Source organism: Aythya ferina, assembly GCF_964211825.1.
Source record: "Aythya ferina genome assembly, chromosome: 3".
Taxonomy (NCBI): Eukaryota; Metazoa; Chordata; class Aves; order Anseriformes; family Anatidae; genus Aythya; species Aythya ferina.
In genome coordinates this window covers 3,687,976-3,709,521 of record NC_140298.1, presented here as the reverse complement: position 1 = coordinate 3,709,521, position 21,546 = coordinate 3,687,976, and the positions used below count along the sequence as shown (strand labels likewise).

The window sequence follows — 21,546 nt, the reverse complement described above, 5'->3', positions numbered from 1 at the left end:
AGAGACATGAATGCAGGAGATGCTGTTTTGAAAGATTTTTGAAAATATTGTTTATTCCAGCCCTGGTGGCAGGGCAATGAATATTGCCTTTTATTGTCAGTTTTAGGTAGCAAATTAATACTTAAATTAAGAAAGAACAAGAAAAAAGGAATGAACGATGTAATGTTCCTGGCCGTGGTTTCAGAGCCTCTTTAATCCGCCAGAAGCCTGAGCTGCCCTTGAAAGGACTGGTCCTGCCTGCAGGTCCACCTCTGATGGGCCCACTTTGTCCCCCAGAAGATGTGCATTTACATGTACTCAGAGAAATGATAGGCTAAAACATCAGCTGCCCCTAAAGATGCCCTCCTCAGCGAAGCTGCTGAGCACAGGGAAACCCAACCTCAGAGCAGGGCTGGGGTGGGAAGCGTGCGTGAGGGCCCCCTTCCTGCTGACCACGCAGCCACCACGAAACCTGAGCCCAGGACACATGGGGCAAGGCAAAGAGCAGAGCAGGAGATGTTTCATCTCCACCCGGGCTGCTGCTAAAATCCCAACCCAGTAGGCTCGGAATATCTTGCTGTCAGCATAGCACTAATCATAGCAGTCCACTGGGTTGACTTGTAAAATGTTGCTAATAATACGAAGATAGATGACAAGTTAATAGAACATGATTCTTGTACCTTCTGCTTGAGATGTGTAAGTATTTTTTTCTGCTTAATTTGCCCAAACAAAGCATCAGTGCCTTAATTTCAGTTATTTCAGAAATTAGATCCTCTTGAAGAATGAAAGGATGCTGTGTTTGAGAGGGGTAGCTTTTTTATGAAGACACGTAATTAATGGAAGCCATTAAAGATACTTGTAAAAATGATTCAGATTTTTATATATGATGACTAACTAACCTATTATTGCTCTTCTTGGTCAGAGATTAATGGGAATTTCTTAAAGGATAAAGAATTATTTAACAAGCTACAGGATATGTATAGGCTTGGAATACACTCTGTGATAGTGTGAATAATAAGAAATGTGGCTGTTTATTTCCTTGACTAATGAACCAAAGCTAAATTCAGAGATAGCAAGATGTCAAAAAAAATCTAACAGGGCCACTGGATGTTTTTTACATGAAGCTAAACATATACTTTACTGAAAACAGCTACTGTTAAGAAATTCAGGTTCTCGTGTGCTCTAACCCAGGGTAGTCTACCAGTATGACCTCTGGTAACACTGAGAGGCTCCAAAGACTTTAAAGGAAGAGTTTAAAATCAGGTGATGCTGAATATTCAACAGCTCCTTGGGAGGACAGAGAAAGATTGCAAGGCAGAGAGAAGAAACCACTTTTCTGCTTGCAAGAGCTTCCCATGAAGAGATTTTGCTTACCAAACAACGACAACGATGTTTTCGTCAAAGCTTTCTCTGCAAAGAAAAATGACTTCTAAGACCGCAGGTATCAAGGTCACTTCACGAGTCCCTTCATGACAGCAGCCAGGGACAACTGTCATTCTCCCAGCCCTGTCAGATCATAAGTAACCTCAGGGGGGTTTGAAGCACCTCGGCCCCACTGGGTTGAAAAGCACGTGCAAAGAGGGAGTAGGGCATTTCTGGGTGGACTTTGGCAATACGGGAAGAGAGCAGAAAACATTTCAGGAGAGGAAAAAAGGAAAGGCAAACCAGCTTCTCAGGCAGCCCAAAACAGGTTTCAGTTCTTTTCACAACCGATTTGCCAAGTATTGTCCACAGTAACTGCTCTGAGCAGCACACGGCAATGACTCAGGCGCCCAGGTGAGAGGTAAGCAGTACTGCCCTGGCTCTGGCTGAAACACCACGGCTTTCTCCAGCCCTTTTCCAAAACAGATCCCAACCAAGGCAGCTAGTAGCGATAAGCCTCCCACAGCCTGGTAGCACTGATTTTAATACCCACTGTACCTTCCCCTTCTCAGTGCTCAAGGGCTTTTTGCCTTCAACTTTCTGAAGGCACACAAAGAACTGAATAACATTTTCTCCCCGTACCTGGCTGCAGCCACAGCACTGACGGGGGTCCTCGCGACATTTTAAAGGACTTGAAGTGCACAACAACATGGCACTGCAGTCAAGAATCTCGCCGGGGAACGGAATAAGAAGATTTATTTTATTTTTAATATTTGAAAGATTTCAAAAAGCATTCAACTGGATTTCTCACTAAGAGGATGAGTGAAGAGAATCCTTTGTAACTAAGCTGGGAGGCCCAAGTCTTTTATCCATTGTTACACAGTTTTTCCCCAGGGCAGAGTTAGGAAGGGCTGCAAGCCCCAGCAGCTTAACAAGACGAGGATGTTGGGTGGGCTTCTCTGCCATTGCCTAAGCTCCTCCCGAGGTAGCAGCTGCCGGAGTCCCGCTCGCCACTCAGGCACCCAGGGGCTGCTCTGGGGAGATCCCAGCAGCAGCAGCGCCTTCCTGGTGCACCCTCGGTACCGAACCGCCCCTGCGCTGGCTGCCGTAACCAAAAACCTTCCCACAGCAGACCCAAAGCCTTCCCACAGCGGTTAGCAGTGGGTTGGCACCGGGTTAATTGCTGTGCGCCAGGCTCTGCCAAGCTGGACGGCTTTTTGGAAATCCTGGACGTGACTGGTTAGCCAAAGGTAGCATATCTCCTGTGGGATAGACTGCATGACGGGAGGAAACGAGCACAGATAGACCAGTAACACCTTTTTTTTTCCTGCTCTTTGAAGTTTTTACTTTTTTTTTTTTTTTTATGTGAAAACTCTACCACCTGGATGTGAATGAATTGGTGGGTTTCGACCAAACGGACTTCAGTGCATTTTCCCCAAGCTTGCTTCACTGCCGGGACAGAAGCACCTGCCCTTCCCCCAGGTGGAAAGCGAGGAGGTGGGTGATTCCCGAGAGCCAATAACATGAGAAGAGGTTTGGACCTGGGCCTGATCACACAGGACATGTTCTTACCCTCCCAACAAATCTTCCTCCAGGACTTGGCCAACCTAGTTCCCTACAAAACCATAAACGTGCAAAATCTCTACTGGTAAAATCTTTGCTTAGCAGCATTTCATAGCACTTCTGGTCTCCGAGAGATTTTCACTTTTAATACAGGCACAGAGGTGCCTGAACTAGGAGCAGCAAGAGGCAGCTGACTGCATCTGTCCATTTGTGCCTCAGTCAATGTGTCAGAGTTTACCATTCAGAGCTGCTCTCAAATAAAAGGTGAAATAAGGCAGCTTTTAAGTAATTAAGCAACTCCTTCCTGACTTGCTAAAAAACTTGTGGCACCCTAATAGAGCAGAAATTTTAAAGGCAAAAGTGTCATGTACAATCCCACTGCCCAGAAGCAGGAGAGTATGGAGTTTGTAAATAACAACTGCGATACAAGCAATGCCTATTTGCTTACTTGATCCCACTGAAAATTAATGGTCTGTGGTTTAGGTATGTGTCAGTGCCATAAAGCAGGATACGCTTGGGGACCAGGAAGCGTCTGCTTCATGTGTTAATGATGGAGTTATGGAGTGGCAGCAGCCATTTCATAGACAAAGTTGCAGAAGGATTTGTACTATATGCTCAGCTCTCCCTTCTTACATTCCAACAAAAAGCTGGAGAAATTCCTAGGTCAGACCTGAGGCCAACGCTGAAATTTTCCTACAAAGTTTGAGAGGGACCCACCTAAGATTCTTTAATGGTGCCACCCCTGAGAAAACACAGCCCACAAACACAGACGGTGCCCTTCCTTGCAGTTAGGTGTACTCTCACTCAGGGGGGAATAAGGATATGAACGAAACTGTGTTCGACCACCTTATTGCCCCCCAAAAGCCTCTTCTCCACCAAAGCCCCACCTCTCCTTCTCTAGCCCCACCATTCCCAGGGAGATGCTTGAATAACCCAAGAAAAAAGCATTATACTAAGGAGTTTTAATACATTTTAATGTTTATGCTATGGCTTTTTGTATAATAGGAATAATCGCTATTGCTTTGTAGTACACTTACAACAAATAGCTTTTGAGATTGCTCAAACACTTTAGCTCCACTTCAGCTCTTAATCAAACTCAGCAGCTGTTTATTGCAATTACACTATAAAGCAATAGACATTATCCCTTAACTAACTGTCTTATTAATATAGGTAGTTACACAGCTATTTCATAGTTACTCTTAAATAACTGCTTTTAATTATTTTATTAACATAAATAACCATCTCAATAAATTTAAATTAAATGCATATGTGAGAAATGTAATTTAAAGCATTGCACAAAATTGCATCTGTTTACTCATGTTTAAATTGATGTCATTGTGTAATTCAATTAAAATGCAACTTTAATTTATTTCAAATTTTGATCACCATGGAACACCTAAGACACAAGGACTTCCTAAATATTGAAATGGGCACTCTCTGGACTGTCTCCTGTTGCTATATTTTCTTTGCAATCTTAGTTTGCTGCCAGGAGAATGAGATTTCTTTTTACCGCAGAATTTACAATATCCCCATTTAGTTTAATTCTCTTCTCATTCCCAGTCAAAGCAACAGATGAAACTGGACTGCATTTTGCCTTCTAGTTCTCTTATGCAATTCTGCTTTCGATGGAGAAAAGGATTTTATTTTCCTCTGCAATGTTGGATCCTCTATGTCTTATGCCATTTGTTCTGGCAGGATCAAGCTCTTTGCCTTTGGCTAAAGCGAAGGCAGACATTGCCTGACCTGGCCAAAACCCCCCTTATTCTTCCTCATGCTGCCAGTTTCGCGTTCAGAGACCTCATTCCACCCAAAAGTCCTCCAGTGCAGAGCAGGCAACACTTGCACATCAACTTTCATTCCACAGTGCCACTAATGAACATTTACCTGAAAAGGGACCATAGCACAGATGAGCGTGTTACCATCTCTCCTGCTCAGAGTGGTCTGCTCAGCGTACTGGTGTAGTCAGATGCTTTTTCCCCCAGTGTCCTTGCTACTGGGGATGAAATTGGGAAGCATCTCCTGTCCTTACGCTGTCTCAGATTCCTCCCCTAAAGAATAAAGGGGGCAATGCTTGCTTGCTGAAGAGCAAGGACAAGAGAAGAAGGAATCCCTCCACCACTTGTCTCCACAGACAGGAGACACGTAAGGCAAAAATTCTCTGGGGATCTTGATTTGGATCCCAGCATTTTTTAAGCTCCAAAAATATGGATACTGAAGCGTGCTTGAATCTTAGATATCAGTTGATGTCAAAGGTGTTAAAGGAGAGTAACAAAGCAAAGGATTTTGTCTGTGAAGTCCAACTTACCGATGGTGAATTCTGCCAACTAGTGAAGTCCAGACAATCTGCTCATTAGAGGACACAACCTCCCTGTGCCAAATTATGAAAGGAATGGTGTCTCTGTGCTCTGTATTATGAGGAAGGGTGCCCCAGTGACACCATGCCTAAGGAGAAGTGGAATGCAGCTGGAGACAACAAAGATGAAAATGAAGATTTATTTATTTTAATACTTCTATCCAAATGTAACAGGTAACATGAAAGGATAATTATAGGCTCTGTCAGAAAGGGGTTGTGGATTCTGTGATCTGGCAGACACACTAAGCTCCTTAGGAGACGAGCTCTTAAAGTTTACAGACTATGCTGGGCAAGACACGGGCAATTCCGTACAAAGGGATTTTACAGAAAAATGTGGAAACTACGAGTGAGGGGAGACATGTTTAAACTTCAGGTAACTGAGCGTTATCAGGGTTTGGATAATTGAAGTTCCAATGTATATTTGCCTACACTGTCGCTCACCTTTGAGCCCTACCTAGGCATCTTGACATTTATGTAGTCTGAAATCCTGAAAGCTCTGAGTTTAGACAACTAAATTGTTGCTTGTCAATTTAGTCTTGACTGAAAGACAGGTGTTTTGTTTCAGTGTAACACTCCTTTCAGACTCCTCTATTCCCAAGCTCAGATTACCGAGCTAGGGAACTACCAAAAATGAAATCACTTACAAGCAAGCAAAGACATTTACATACATTGAACAAAGGAATTCTTTGGGCAAAATAGGGATTTTTAATTATTGCTTGTTTTCTGTCATATGGGATTCTCAGCTCTAGCTCTCTGGTGGGAGCTGGAGGAGCTTGGAGGCTTTGCAGGCTCCTACATTTTTGGTAGTGTGGAAGACGCTTTACTGGGCTACTGCTGCACAGTTTTACAAGCTTGTTCTGCTGAATGAACTGGCTTTCTGAACAAAACCCTGAACAAAAGTACAGCTGAGAAACTCAACCAGAATTTTCCAGAAATGTAATTCTGGAAGTAGGCACACAAGTAAGCCTTCTGAGCACACAGCAGCCAAATGCCAACAGTGCAAACGAGGAGTAGCTGTTACTACACAATGTCTCCATCCTACCTTTACCTATAATTCAAAATGGCTCATTATTACTGGGATTCATTATTATCGTGATGAGTGTGTGGGATCCTTTCCACTAAAAAACCAAGCTCCCTCTCGGCACAACTCTGCACAGGCAACTTGCATAGCTCAAGAGCTGCACATTCCGATGGTGCCATTGGGATCCCACATCTGACTCTAGCTACAGTTTTGTACTCCTAATGCGACAAAAAGTAAATTGGGGGCTCCAGAAAACAGCTCAGGCGGAACACAGCACCATCCAGCTGAGCCCAGATGTAGCCTACCTTTGAGATGGCAGTGCCCGTGAGCAGCAGATGAGTTCATTGCCATGAAGTGCCTTGCTGCACAAAGCAGTAGCAAGAGAGACCTACAATGCCCCGACACGGCCCTGCCTACCTTCATGCCCTCTGATAATTCAGGTTTTCCCCTTGCAGTGCCTCTCTGTCTGGGGGCTGCTGCCCATACACCTCTGGCTTCTTGGCCTTCTGCCAGGGGTTGGACCATAATTCCTTCATTTCTGCCATTGCATTTTTTGGAAGGCAAGAGAATACAAGCCTCACCACGCTGACCTGCCAATAACCTCAGCTCTGACCCGGAGGGATCGCGTGCACTTGCAGAGGTTAAGGGACTCGTTTAATTTAGAACCTTAAGCTGGATTTAACTGTAGCCCTAGAAGAAAAAAGCCCATGTTTTTATCTGGGAAGCCACATGGCTCCAGTTTCCTGATTGGTACTTGTGTCATCCCAGTATTGGCAAACCACGGAGATATTAACTGTGTGCTCTATTTTCTGCCCTTAATTATGGCCAGCAAGTCTGATTTTTCTTTCTTTCTTTCTTTCTTTTTTTTTTTTTTTTAAAGGATTTGAGTGACAAAGTGACTATGCATATCATTCCACATTTGAACTGTAAGACTTCAGCATTTCTACCTCTAGTGTGTAATTGGATCAGCTGCCAGTTACTGAAAGGAGCTGGGTGAGTATTAAGTGTGTGGAAAATGAAGAAGAGTCCAAGTGTGAAGGGGAGGAATAATTTGACAAAGCCTGCAGTGAGCTGTACGTGGTTTGCTCGTTCCAAAATGGAGTAGGTTTTGAAGCACATGAGGAAAAGCTGGCTTTGATTTATTAGCTTTGGTTCACAGAATGCTGGCCACAATCTTGGAGTGACTCAAGATGTACAGAAAGCCACAGTCCCTGCCCCAAGGAGCTTACAACACAAACACTATCATAACAAGGATGGCTGAGTGCCAAACTGAAAAGCAGTCTGCTTTCATCTGACTCGTTAAAGCTGGGCCTTGAACAACCTTGTCAGGCAGCGCACTAATCTACTGCCATGGACTTGGTGTCACAGCAGGACTGGGGCTTAGTGTGTTTGGCATGGTGGTCTTCAAACCACTACACCCAACGCTCTTTTGTAGGTTTCTGTTGAAGCATGTGCCTACTTTAATTCTGAGTTTCTCAAAGAAAGGAATGAAACTAATGTAATCATGAAACATTTTGAAATCTACGGCAGAAACACCAAGTAAATCTCAGCCCTTAAAAAAAGTGAGAAGTAGATGAGGGCTCTGTCCAGTTAAAAAGTGAGAGTGTTTCTCTAGAGACAAGAAAATTGCCTTGCCACTGAGTTCTTCCATTAACCACAGTTATGGCAGGATCACACAGACAGAAAGACAGTTCTTTATCCAGTAAGTGCTCAACCATTTATATCTTCATAAAATGCAAGCAAATCCCCTTAGATATGAATAGGCAGCTTGCAGGTTTCTGGTCAAAGGCTACCAGTGGGACACAAGAGCTGCATACTGAGTGGGCAGCCAGCACATCCTGCACTTTATGTCTCCAAGTAGCTCTAAGATGCAACTCAGGACAACACGCTGATCATGAGGTGACAAACACAGGGGGTAAGGAATGAGGACTGCAGCCGAAAATCGAAGACAAGGTCACAACAACCAGAGCAGCTCATGAAAGAAACAGAAGCAACGACAGTTACCTGGAGATCCACAGACAGTTGTCCCTCAGCTGTAGAAGTCTGCCATAAAATCCACCAAGCTGACCTGTACGGAACAAACAAGAAACGTTCATTAATGATACAGACATCCCTAACACAAAGGATTACCAAAATACGCCAAGTGGACTGACTGCCGAGTGGAAGGCAGAATACATGTGATATTGTCAAGAAGGTGGAGAGAGTAAAGAATGAGTGAACTCTGTTATCTCCCACCTCTGGGCTGCTCCAAGCTATACTTGGTGCTTTACTGCCCCCATGACAGCCCTGATATTCTGGGATTTGGAAATTCTTCTGCTATGCCCTCAACAGCAGCCACGGATTGAGAGGAGCAATGTCCAAAAGGGCCCCTGGGTTATGGCCACAGAGTCACATCCTTTTTCACTGCTATAAAAGCTCTGTAGACAAGTCTGTCAGGCAAAAACAAAAGAAAAAAAAAAAAACAAAAAAAACAACAAACTCAAAATCATTTCTCTCTGACTCTCCATGGGGGGTAGGGCATTAAGCCAGAATGCCCTACCTCAAAGGAAGTCGAGATTGGATCAGAACATCTCCGGGAGATAGAAAGGGAGAGATGGTGCGAGGAGGTAGCGTAAAGGTTTTATCAGCATGAGTTTGGGACGGCCACATTACTCATAGGTCACTGTGCTTTCCAGCTGACTAGCGACAGATGAAATAAGGAAGACAACGGCCTCCGGATTTCCAGGTAGCAGCTGCAGCCAAGGCTGCTATTTCAGCTGCCCTTCAGCCTGGGATCCACACGGCATTGCTGGGAAAGGGGCTGACTGCATGCACGAGGGAGCGCCCCGTGCAATCCCACCACCACCACCAGGCAAACTCTGGAAGAACGTTGAGACAATATTTGTGTTGTTAGAGGGGGGAAAACTTCAAATCCTATGCATTTGTTTGCACGCCTCCAGCATCTCCCAGCACTGAACTAGAACAGGTACTTCAGAAATCCCCTGTGGGTGCTGAGGGCCAGGAATGGGTCTTGCTGGTGCCAGTCCGCAGCCACTGCAGCACAAACCAAGCAGCGCTCTCTGCGCCCCATGGCAGCAGACACGATACCGAGATTTTGTTATGTGATGAACAGAGTCCAGGTATTATTCACTTAGACTGAAGCGATGCCGCTCTGCCAGGCGCTGCGCGACGAGTGGACGTTTATCAGAAAGTGCCATCCGGGCAGAGACACACACAGAGCCCGACAGCTGAGTGGAGAATAAGATTGGCGTTTCTGACATTTCTCAAATTAGCAAGAGCTCATAACGAAGCTTTCGTAAGATGTCTCTTTCAAGGATTCTTTGGATACCTCTCTTGCCAGGAATGGATGCACAGGAGGTAACTGCCCTCCTTCTCTCTGCTTAATTCTCTCACCTCGCACTACGTTGCTTGTTTCCTGCACTCAGAGATCTCCTACTTGTGTTTGAACTCTCTGAATACTCTCTTCAGCTACACACAAGAAGCCAGAGGCCTTGGTAACCTTCTACCCCAGTAGTTCTTCTCCTGCAGTTAGGAAATTCTCTCTCTCTCTCTCTTTTTCTTTTCTTTTCTTTTATTGCAAAGAACTAGGGGGGAAATTCCCCTTCCAGTGTCTGGCTTTAGGCTGGGCTGTGATAGCAGTGATTGGTGACAGCAGGAGAAAAACAAACAAAAAAAGTACCACTCACAACAGAAGTGTCTAATTTTGTGCAAGGATTTATGTCAATATTTTGATAATTTAAGCAATTCCGTACCCAAATTGATATTGAGATATCTAGACATCTATCAATGTATACTTCAAGTAACTTCAGTAAGCTTCATCAGACGGCTGTGTGAATGCTTGTACTTTTTTTTTTTTTCACAAAGAACTCAAATGAGATAAATCTCTGAGACATGATTTTCAGCAAACAGAAATGCACAAAGTTAGTGTAAATGCTGGAACGCCAGTTTACACAGACAAAATACTTTCCCTGAGATACCCTGGCCCCCACGCCTCCTTCTTGCAGGCTGAGGGATCGGGTACCAGCAGGGGGAAGGTTTCACTCCCTGCCTCCAGCTCCCTTCAGTGACTTGAGTTTGCACAAGGAGCTGGAGGTTGCGGTCATCTTCTGCCCCAGCATTTTTTTTTCTTCATTTAGGAACCTGTCTTTTGCCTTTTTTTTTTTTTTTTCTTTTTCTTTTTAATATAACAAACAAGGGAGTTCCCCCTTCCTTTGTCCAGCCTTGAGACAGGAGTCTGACCTGTGTTTTTAGCTAAAAAAATCTGAGAAGTCATCAGAGGGCTCCCAGGCTCCAGCAGGACGGGAAGGAGCTGGCTGCAGAGGGATGCTCTCGCTGTTGGCCAGCAGCCTCCTGCGCCCTGCACCGCTGCCGGCGCTCAGGCAGCGCCAGGAGCTGAGGCCATGGAGCTGCGGTGCTGTGCCTCGCAGCACGGCTCTGTCACTCCGTGCGCACGGCTTGTGTCATGCTGCTTACCCAGTGTGACAGAGCCAAGCAGAGAGACAGCACGGGAGGGAGGGGATGGGGACGGCCCCGGCGGCGCTGGGAGAGCATCACCAGAGGTATCGGTCTCTGCAGGGCACGGGAAACAGCTGAGGGCTGCAGAAGGGGATTAGAGAGAAACAGTACGTGGCTCCTCGAATATGTTTTGCTGGGATATAAGAAAAAGAAAAAAGTGTGAGACAGACAAACGAGAGACGTAACTGTATTAGGGAAGAAGGGGGAAAAGGCACAGAAAATATAGTAATAAAGGAAGCCCGTCAGTAGCAACAACTCGAGTAGAAAAGGGCTGATGGATAGCTGTGCTAGCATGAAGGAGGATAAACCAAGCCTTTTCAAAGCATTAAAAAAGAAAACAAAAATGCATTAAAAAATAGCGAGAGAGAAAAAAAGCCAGAGGAAAAATAAAAAAAGAGAGAGAGGATTTCTGTGAGCACAAGAAGAGAGGTCAGCACCCTGTGGTCATTTTCTAAGAAAGGGGGAAGCAGAAGTGAAGGAAAAAAGCTAACTACAAAAGACTGCTTATAAACAAACGAGACATTGATTGTTGCTCTGTAATTTTTCTGAAAGTTTGCTATTAGCATATCTCCGATGATAAGTGCCTTAATATGATGCCAGCTCCTGTAGGCAGAAACGCACAAAGGCAGCAAATCGGTTCTGCCAGGCAGATGATGAAGGAGCAGCAAATCCCTTCCCTCGTGCCACACGGCACCGCTGTGGCCCATGCGTGTCCTCTCTCCAGAACACCTCCTTGGAAAAAGCACAGGGCAGGGCGGTAGAGCAGGAGGACCTTCAGTGCCACAGAGGATGAGAACACAGACAGAGCTATGCTGGGCATCCAGAGCTCGAGTCAGACGACAGCTACACAGGTCGGCTTCTGACCAAGGCTCCTCAGTCTGCATCCGGCCCCGGTTACTCTTTTTTTGTCACTTGGGAAACAATTTGCCTAGTTAGAAAACCAACCTGTGGATCGTTCCTGCCAAAAGCACCAAAACTGCAGCTCTCCAAGGTCTCCTCTGAATGGCAACGGCATCCGTAACGAGACTGGGGGGTAGGAGGAGGTTCAGGAGCTGTTTGGTCTGCAGCTGAGCCCGAGCCAGGGACCTGGGACGATGGCAACCTCCCACCATTCATTCATCCTGCTGAGCCCATGCCTCAGATCACCACTGACATGCAGGGCGACGGGGAGCCATGGCAGGGATGTGCAGGCCCAGCTCTGTGGCAGACAAGCAGGTGAGAACTGGGCAAAGCCCACAGGCAGGCTTCATTTCGCAGGCAGCAGCCAGGCCTTGCCCCTAGCTCCAGAGGGCCGGAGCAGATGCCCTGCTCTGTGGGGGGGAAGCAATTCCAGTCCTGACTGAAGCCAAAACAATTTTGGTATGTAACCCCCTGCTTTGAATGACAGGACGGACCATTTTCCACAGTGGCCTAATTTAAAAAGCAAAAATACATGGGTGGTGGGGTTGCAAGTTGTGTCCGCTGACATGTTATCAAGCAGAGGAATAAAAGGAACCAGTCCTTAGGCATTACGCTGTGTACAGGCAAAACGCTTTTCTCACTTCCAGCCCACCAGTGGGGTTGTAGGATCGCCATCCATCACTTCAAAGGCAATAATCTGCCTATTGATCAGGGCCCCATTCTGCAAGGGACGGATTCAGAAGGACACTGGTGACCCTGAGAGTTGATTCACTAGCAACAAAAGATCCATGTGTAGTCCTTAGTGCATCAGTAAAATCCAGTTAGCTTCTGTGGTATCCCACCAACACAAGTAAGGTGAGAGTCTGGCCCCGGACCCTCAAATCTGCCAACTCCCTTCCCCTTACTGTGCTGCTTCTGAGGCTGCTCAGGTAACGCCCAGATCCTGCAGTCTCTACCCCGACTTAACTCAGTGACTGTACTGGGAGCATTACCTTAATTTATGATGGCATCTTCACCAAGAGTGCTTCTGCACACATCTTATTTGCTAAAATAACAGATTTTGGTTAGGGTTTCTGTTTTGTTTTTGTTTTCCTGAAGGCTAGGAAAGAAGATGCAGTGAAATGTTTTAACAAGAAAAAAAAAAAATCCCCATCCTCTTTTTCTAAAACACCCAGCACAGAGACACAGAACAGCCTTCTTTTGTCCCCCCAAGCCCCTTGCTCCACGCACCACACCGTTTCCAGCCTTGCTTTAAGATTAGCTGTCGATATGAAGATTGACTGTGCTCTCCTTTAGGCCACGCATTCTTCGGATTTGGTTATTATATCAAGGTGCATTCATGCTTCTAAATGGGCAGCTGTACTGTAAATGGAACACAAAGGAGCAAAATTCAGTCTGTTCCAGCGCGGGTCCAAAGCCCAGGGACTCGGCTGTGATGCTGTAGTCTTTTGTTTCAAATGCAGATAGATAAACTACAGCCTTTTTTCCATGCCGGTTATAATGCAGAATATGAAAAACTCTTGGGATGGTTTAAGCTGCAGGGTATTCTCCCAGAGTTCTGTCCAAGAATAATCTAGTAAAAATGTGGACAGAGAACCATCGACCTCTGCTTTCCCCCGAACATATGCAGCTCTGATCAGTCTGGTATTTCAAGAAAAACAAGGTCCTGAACCCTAATCCTCAGACACATAACAAAGCGCACTTCACAGCTGTGATGCACAGCTACTATCAGCTCCGAGGCCTGAGTGGGTCCCAAGACAATGCCTCCTTTATCACCCAGAGGACAAATATCTAGACAGCAATATTTTCTGCTTGAATGCTTCAAGCATCTCTCGCAACTCCTGACTGAAAGAGAAAACTGAGCTGAGAGTGTTTGCTGAGTGATTATTTTAATTTACTACTTGATGTAAATCTAAATGAACTGACATCCAGCTTGAGATGGACAGAAAACAATCATTGTGAAAAAAGAAAGAAGGCTAATATTACAATATCATCTGAGTAGCGCAGGTTTAGGCAACTTTAGCAGTGGCAATGTAATAGATAGTGAGGCCGGGTTTGCATTTCCTTTTCTTCACTCAATTACCATAATAAGTTCTGTAATTTTAGGGCTGTTTATTTATCAGGCGACAATAACAAAGACGCCGAGAACACGGTGTCTGAATGCAACACCACAAAGCATCGCAGCACAACCCTCGCGGGCAGAAGGAGTGCCGGTGCTCCCACACCTGCTTACCCGAGCGTGTGTGCACGTGTGTGCTCAGAAGCAACGCTATTCCCCTCCCCGTTAATTGTTAAAATGTCACACGTCTGGCATGCGGCTTGAGGGAGAGAGAGGGAATGGGGCAGTGAAAGGAAGAAAACTTCCTGGGGAAGTTCTCCAGTGCTTTCAAAACCTGTCAAGTCACTCCGCCGAGCTTTCTGGTATGAACAATAGATTTGGGACCTGGCCTGCCTGCACCGGGGAGGCTGTCACTGCTGCTCTCCGAGCCGGGCTTCCAACGTTTGATGGCTGTGCGGTGTCACAGAACAGCTGGAGGAGAGGCGCCCTGGCTGCGTGCATGAGATGGAGAAAAAAGGCAAACAAACAAAAAGCAAGAGCAGAGATTTCTTTGTGAGGCAGACACACACATCCGGGCTCTGCTGGAGCGAGACAGGTCACCTTGCAGCACGGCCTGTGGGGCTTACACCACGAGAAACAGCTCTTACCGCCCCACAGCCCCCTCTCACTCCCAGACGAGGGCCATGGAGAAGGTGCACCCCACACAGTGCCACCTCCCGGGGGTGTTCTCCCTCTGGTGGGGCTCAGCAGCAGGTCCGAGCCTCCTGCAGCTCCTGAAGGTGATTCTCCAGCAGGAGCTCACCTCCCTGGTGCCCTCCAGGCAGGGCATGCCATTGCGGCACCACCAGCCCATCGCTGGTTTTAGGGGGGTTTGTGTTTGGAGGACGAATCCACATGCATCGCTTCTTGCACACCGCCTTACAAGTACGGACCTAATTTGAGACAAAGCTCAAAGGGGAACGCTCCGTTTTGCATGTACCAAAGATCAATGGAAAAGCTTATAATTGAATAAGGATAAAAGGAGTTGAGTAAAGATGAAACCTGATGAGTTTCTAAGAGTGCCATTCAACAGCCTAGAGGTTTGGGAAGAATCCCGAGCCCTCTTACTAACTGATTCGAACCACTACCTTAAAGAAATCTCTGCAGTTCCTTCTTAAATTCTACAGGAGACTCAAAAGCACATTGGAAATATTTTTACTCAGCACCATAAGATGTTTTTCATCAGAGTAACATGCCTCTTAACCCATAGCCATATATTCAATTAAATTGCATGGGCATATGTGTGTTTATTTACATAATGTGTAAATGTATAGCTGGGTATATATAAACAAAAGGCTTTCATAACACAGAGGAACACACATGGCGGTATAATTTGTGTATACGCACACTGTGTAACTGCAGCCGTTCATGTCAACACCATTCATCACCTGTATTCACCAAAATGGTGTCAGTACTGCTCTGCACGCTGCCTGCAAGTTCACCACAATGATAATCTCCCTCCTCAATTAATTAAGGACAATTTAAATATTTTAAGTGAATTACATTAACATGACAAAACAGTAAAATTTAAATTGTGGAGCTGCGAAGAGAAAACCTGAGACAAAGTCCCTCTTTCAACACAGTCGCGTGGAAAGGTTTTACAAATCGGCAGTATACATTACGTGCAGCCCAACCGAGGACATTTTCTGTCAAGCACTTAACCAGAGACACAACAACGGCTCCAGTGTGAAAAAAAGAAATATCTGAGGGGACCGGACCTCACCAAGGGCAACCTTGACAAGCCCAAGCATGCACCTGGACCAGCATTTAAAATCTCTCTGCCCTACAGAAGTTGCTCATCATGCAGTTCTGGCTACGTTATTGTGGGTTTGCAATGGACCTTTCTTAACTGCTCTTCTGTAAAAATATTATCAAACCTCCTAAAAAAAAGTCTTTTGTAAATGCCCCTGTTGAATATTGCTTCGATAAGAGGGATACAAATGCACGGTATGAAATCTCACAGATGGAAATGATTTTTTTTTTTTTGTTAGTTCGGTGGGGTTGCTTACAAGGAATTTGAAATTTTCCAGTCAGGACGTAGACAGCACTGAGATAACATTTTCCCTTCTAGGGACAAAATTCTGTAAGGAAGTTTTAAAGAAATGTAGCTTATATTTATAGCCTTACCATACAGCTACTACAGATCTAGCGCTCTTTTCACTGATGAAGTGTCTGATTAACACATATCGTTATTGGGATTTGCAAATTAAAGGCTGGATCTTGCAACACTTATGTGAGTCAGCCTTAATCACATGAGTAGTCCCCAGTAGGAGTAAATGTTGTGGGATCGGGCCCTTCTGAAATGAGCAAAGCTTCATTAGCCCCTTCATGTGATTTTATAAATATGCATGCTGTAACGGAGCGCGATGAGGTGGGCACACACCAGCTCCCGATACTCGGATGAGTACTGCCAGAGATCTCCAAGGCATCTGGGACTCGCACGTTATGGTAAAAATCAGGTTCCGCTAAGGTCGGGTGATGCCATACTAAAAATAATAGCGAGGAGAGAGTGACTTCCCTCTTTCCCTCTGAATGCTCCCTGATAATACAATAAAACACGCTACAAATACTAGCACAGTAGGGTAGGCTAGTCACTTCTGTCACTTCGCCGGTGCCAAGCACACCTACTCTCCGACTGGAAGAAGTTGCCAAATGGGGTCTGTACTCCTCAGCATCTGAGAAAAATACTATTGCAGTTGAGCTGTAAAAAATATCACCCTGACACTGCACCGTACGCTCAAGCGGATTGTGGAGACACCCGAGACAGCTGCAAATGAGCTTCTCAGCAGGGCAAACAAGCCCCCCGCAGCTCTGGGCCACCTCCCCGGGCTGCTTTTGCCACCCGAGCTGGTGCAGGTGCCTCGGCGGCGCAGCGCCCGGTGCAGGGCAGCTCTGCCCAGGGAGCCCTGGGGGTGCAGCTCCGAGTGCCCGCCCTGTGCCAGGCTCAGCGAGGCTCGGGCAGCGATGGGTGCCGCACGGGGCTTCTGGCAGACAGTTCCTACATCACAAAGAGGGAGCTGGAAATGCCTGCAAACCAAAGGAATTGGTGAATCCCTCACGGCAGCTGTTGGTTCAGGAGCCTCGTCGCAGGAAGGTGGGCAGTGAGCACCCTGCCCCACGAGTAGAGGCATTGCTTGCCTAGAAGAATTTATTCTGGGGTGCCAGCCCTTTAATCTGCAGACCACACAGCATTTCCTGCTGGTAATTCTTGGCTGTAATTATAAAAACTATTGCAATTAGGCTATTCTAATCATTAAAATGTATTTCCCTTTAAAGATTTAAGAGCAACTTTTTTTTTTTTTTTATGAAAAAACACATAAAAACACTGGGATCCTTTGAATTCCTTCTCGTGCCACAGAATCTGAGCACAATTTATCTAGATAAGTTTTAATTATAGCCTCCTCAGAAAGACAGTACTCTGTATAAATAAAAAGAAATATAATTGATAAATGTAGTCAGATGGTACCAGGTTGTTTAAATAGACCATTAAGCTCAAAATGTCTAAAGTTAAATTAGATTGTATTCTCTTTCACCTAGGGCTTTTGTAAGGCACAACTGGCATGTATAGTCTTGTCCACATTAATTTTTACTGCCACGGTCAAAAAGCAGCATAAGTCTGAAGCTTGTGTAGAATTTTCTGTCTTTATTTGACGTGATCATAGTAGATGAATTAGCTCCCTTGGTGCAGAGAGTGAAAGAAGGTTAGTTGAGGGAAATAAGGAATTTTCAGAGGAAAGAAAAAGTTTGAGGGAAACATATGGTTTAAATGCTCTAGCCTATTTCAGATCAAGCTGAGAGAGTTGAGATCTGTTGGTTCAGAGATCCAGTTCACTGCACATTCCTACTGTGCCTGCCTACTAATTGCATCCCATGTTTGTCAATCAAATATTTGCAATTAACAAAAATATTCCCTTAAGAGACATATAACAGAGGCTGCTAAGGATCCATTGCTTTGCTATTAGAGTCAGCTCCCGAAAAAAAAATAAAAAGGTCTTTAAAAATATCTGCTGATGATGACACTGCCAGACACTTCCAGTCAAAACATTAACAAGCAGAATAGGTGGCATGGGGGCTTTTCAAAGGGATTTTTTTCAAAGAAGAAAAACTTTGATCTTAGTGTTTCTGACCCATCCTCCACCTCTGATTCTTCAATCTACAAGTACATATAGTGGTTTAATTTCACTCAGTGCATAACTTGCCTAAGGATAAAAGTTGATCTAGATTTTTTTTTATTTAACTCCAATTTAACTGATGCTCTAAAGCTGCCCTATCACTGCATAATGCACACTCACACAGGGTTTCCGAGCAGAAACCGAAGAAAGCAGACTAGAATAATAAGAAATGCACAAGGTTCAGAGGAAACATTAATTTGTAAATAGGTAGAAATGCCAGTAATTTGTTGGGAATTGAAGACCTTCTGTATGCAACAGTGAAGCTTAGCAGCTGTGCGCTGCTGTTTTATAAATCAATATTACATCTGAAGGTGGTGTTTGAATGCTTGTATCATTGTGGTTTGAGTCAAACAAAGTTCTGTGATAAGAAATGATCAAACAAAACAAACAAAATCCCTTCCCTGTCTCTTCGGATAAAGTCCAAACATAATTCCACAAGAGGGATAGAGCATTCAAATCATCCACTTTTTTATAATTGCATAAACCCCTCAGTCACAGGAAGATGATTGGATTGGTGATGGACTATTGTATTCTCAAAGACATGGATCATGCCAACGGAGAGCTCCTGCAAAATGATAATAGTGTGCGCGCCTTCTGCATGACCTAAGTGGTGAGCTTTAAACCCCATCCAAGCCAAAATGCAGCGGTCTGGGGTGAACATGACTGGGACCAGGGGACTCCAGCCTTCCACTTCCACCTCTAAAACTAATTCCTTCAGTGCCGTGAGCAACCACTTAGCCTCACTGCTGCCGTTTCTCTGTCTAAATACAGAGGATAACATACAGCCAGCTGAAGAAAAGAGCTCAAGCTTAGGCCGAGCCTACCCAAGGAAAAATTTGCCAGCACAGCTCGGCAGGTACAGCTTGATTAGCAGATTTGCCTCGTGTCGACGCAGCCTGCACCTGCGAGCAGAATATTTTCCCTGTCATCTACCAATTCCCCTGTGCTAAATGAAGCAGAATCCCAGCGATGTTAGTGCTTTTCCCAATCCCAACCAAAAGTAATACAAAATACCATATGCCCCCACGAGTGGCATTGTTTCATTTTCTCAATGGCTGTACATAAGCGTGACATGTTCTGAAGATAGAAAAGGGCTGCCTTTCCTTGCCATTGAATATAAAAAAATAAATAAATCTTTATAAAACATTCCCTTAATTTTCCCAGGTACTTGGGGGTGCAGTGTTTGCAGAGAACGGTAGAACAGAATTCCTCCTAACCCACCACCGCCAGTTTCTGGAAGCTCAGGAAAGAGAGGGAGTTGGGAGAGCGGTGTCTGCAAAGAAATATCCTGAGAGACATCTGCTGGCCACTTTTACCATGCCGAGCTCCACTCGCTGCCTGCAGAGCACGCAAGCTTGCAACGTTGGGCTTTCCGAGTCAAGGGGCAACTTGGTGGCCATACGAATCCTACCTCCACAGCAAGCAAATATCAACCAGCGGCCCCGCCTGCGGGCTCCAGGCAAGATTTAGCCACATCCTTATTGTCTGACTGACTCCGAAAGGAAACGAATTCATCACTGCAACTGCCACCAGGCGGGCTGCGGAGAAGCAGGCGAGCGGCGCAGCATCCCGCACCAAGCCGGTGGGCACGTCTCCAGCCTGGTGACCAGCGACAGACTTCCCTGCCACCGCTGAATAAACAGGCTCTGAAGCTTGGCATTGGCATCCCGCAGCTGCCTGTGTCCCCCTCTGCGTGGCCACTCGCGTTGGCTTCGCACCCGTGGCAGATAAAGGAGGCTGGCAAAGCTGGGCGGCACAGATAGCGGCGGACAGGAGACGGCCTAACCAGCTTTGAAATGGCTGGCGTTGGGGGGATTGGAAATTGCAGGCTTGCATCGAAAAGCCCCATTTGTAAACACTCAGCTCTCATTTTGCAGGGGGTTGTCAGATTACAGAATTTTATCATCAAGTTTGAGGTGGGAAAAGAAGAGGAGGAGATGAAGGAGGAGGGTATTTTTGTTCCTGTCCTTCATTTCCTGATAAGAAGACATTTTTGATCCAAGAGATTTTTTTTCTTTCTTCCTCCTCCCTCCCCCCCCCCTTTTATTTTTATTTTTTAATCTGGTAGCATAAATTTGTTTCACAAGATGCAGGTGTTTGAAATATTTAAGAAGTTCTCTGGTTTTGTATTCCTAGCCTCATTGATGAGAAAGCTTACGCATCATGACATGGTGAGTTGAAGCAATGATTAAAAGGCTATTGCATATGCTCTTCCCAGCTGAGTTGCTGTTCTCGTTGTTGTTTTTAGAGCACAGAGACAGTGTCTGCACCAGCTGCTAATAAGCTCTTATGCGACTCTGCTAACATCGTGATCTGATCACCCCACAAGTGCAGAGTGGGAGCTGAAGAACCTGGTCTCAGCAATTTGACACAAACATCCCTGACAGATTTCAGCTACTGTGGAAAGTTTGTGACACTGCGAGGAAATTAAACTGTGTGCGGGAGGTTGAATAGGAACGTGGGGCTTCTGTCTGTGTGCGCATGAGATTTAAAGCCATGGGCAAAGCAGGCACATGTGTGTTTTCAAAGGCACAAATGGGAATTAGACACACGACTTCCACCAGCTTTCAGTGGAAGAACTACCCTTTGTGCCTTTGAAATTCTCCCCCTTTATTTACCATACTTCAGCAAGAAACAATGCCAAACGACTAGGACTGTTTTAAAGGATATCGTAGCTGGAGAGATGCTGCTTTAGAATGCTAATCTGGAGGCACAGGATGAAATCACACCAGGACGCGGATCTTTTTACTTCTTAGATGTCCCAAGAAATCTACTTGTAATACCTCTTGCTCAGAGCTTCACATTTAGAGTGATCTAAAATTATAGCTTGAACTGACAATGGAGTAATTAGCACAACAAGACTAAATGCCCAATCTATTATAGCACATGGGCTCAATGGAGATTAAAATGGTGCGCATCAGAAGTAGACTCCAGCTTTCAGGAACTCCACATCATTTTCCCACTCTTTTCCACCTTTAATGCAGTTTTGAGGAACTGGTATTGCTCTGCACTGTAGGCTACAACTAACTGTTATTTCTTCCAGGGCAAGTGACTGGTGCTGGAGGGGTGGGTTATTATGTCTTAATGACCAACCCATGGGTTTCTCCCACGTACAGCCAAACTGCATTGTTTTACTGGTGGAGGAGAAAAGAGGTTGATTCGTTTCACATCCAAGCAGATGAACATGAACCCGTGAGTGCGTGTTGTACAGAACCTGCCCAACTGCATGGGACACTTGCAGTCCTTGCATGACTTTTGTCTCTTACTTTTGGTAAATAAAATGGTAACTGCTCAGTTCTTGTGTTAACAGTGTCACGCTGTCTGTGCAGGATGACTGTGAGCAAACAGTCTGAAGATGTTTTAGCAGTGCATATAGCTGCATATATTTTCCATAAATAGGAGTTTATTCTTTGGCAGACAAGCTAGCCTCTGAGTTGCAAAAACACATGGAATATAGTAAGTGCCGGGAAAAAGAAAAGCAAGCAGAGAGACAATCTGTGATGCAGGAGAAATAAATAGACATCGAGAAGAAAGGGAGAGAGAAGAATGGGGGAAAAAGCTAAAAAGCAAAGGTGAAATGGAA

The 21,546-nt window shown here is 45.3% G+C and overlaps 1 protein-coding gene across 2 annotated transcripts in view; it reads right to left on the bottom strand.

Annotated features, from left to right (window-relative positions):
• LOC311434340 (uncharacterized protein) overlaps positions 1 to 21,546 on the bottom strand; it is a 262,002-nt gene that overhangs the window by 46,181 nt on the left and 194,275 nt on the right. For both annotated transcript variants that reach the window (XR_014691398.1, XR_014691399.1), the window contains exon 5: positions 8,283 to 8,346. The gene's annotated coding sequence lies outside the window, so the exon portion shown is untranslated. The remainder of the gene's footprint in view (positions 1 to 8,282; positions 8,347 to 21,546) is intronic.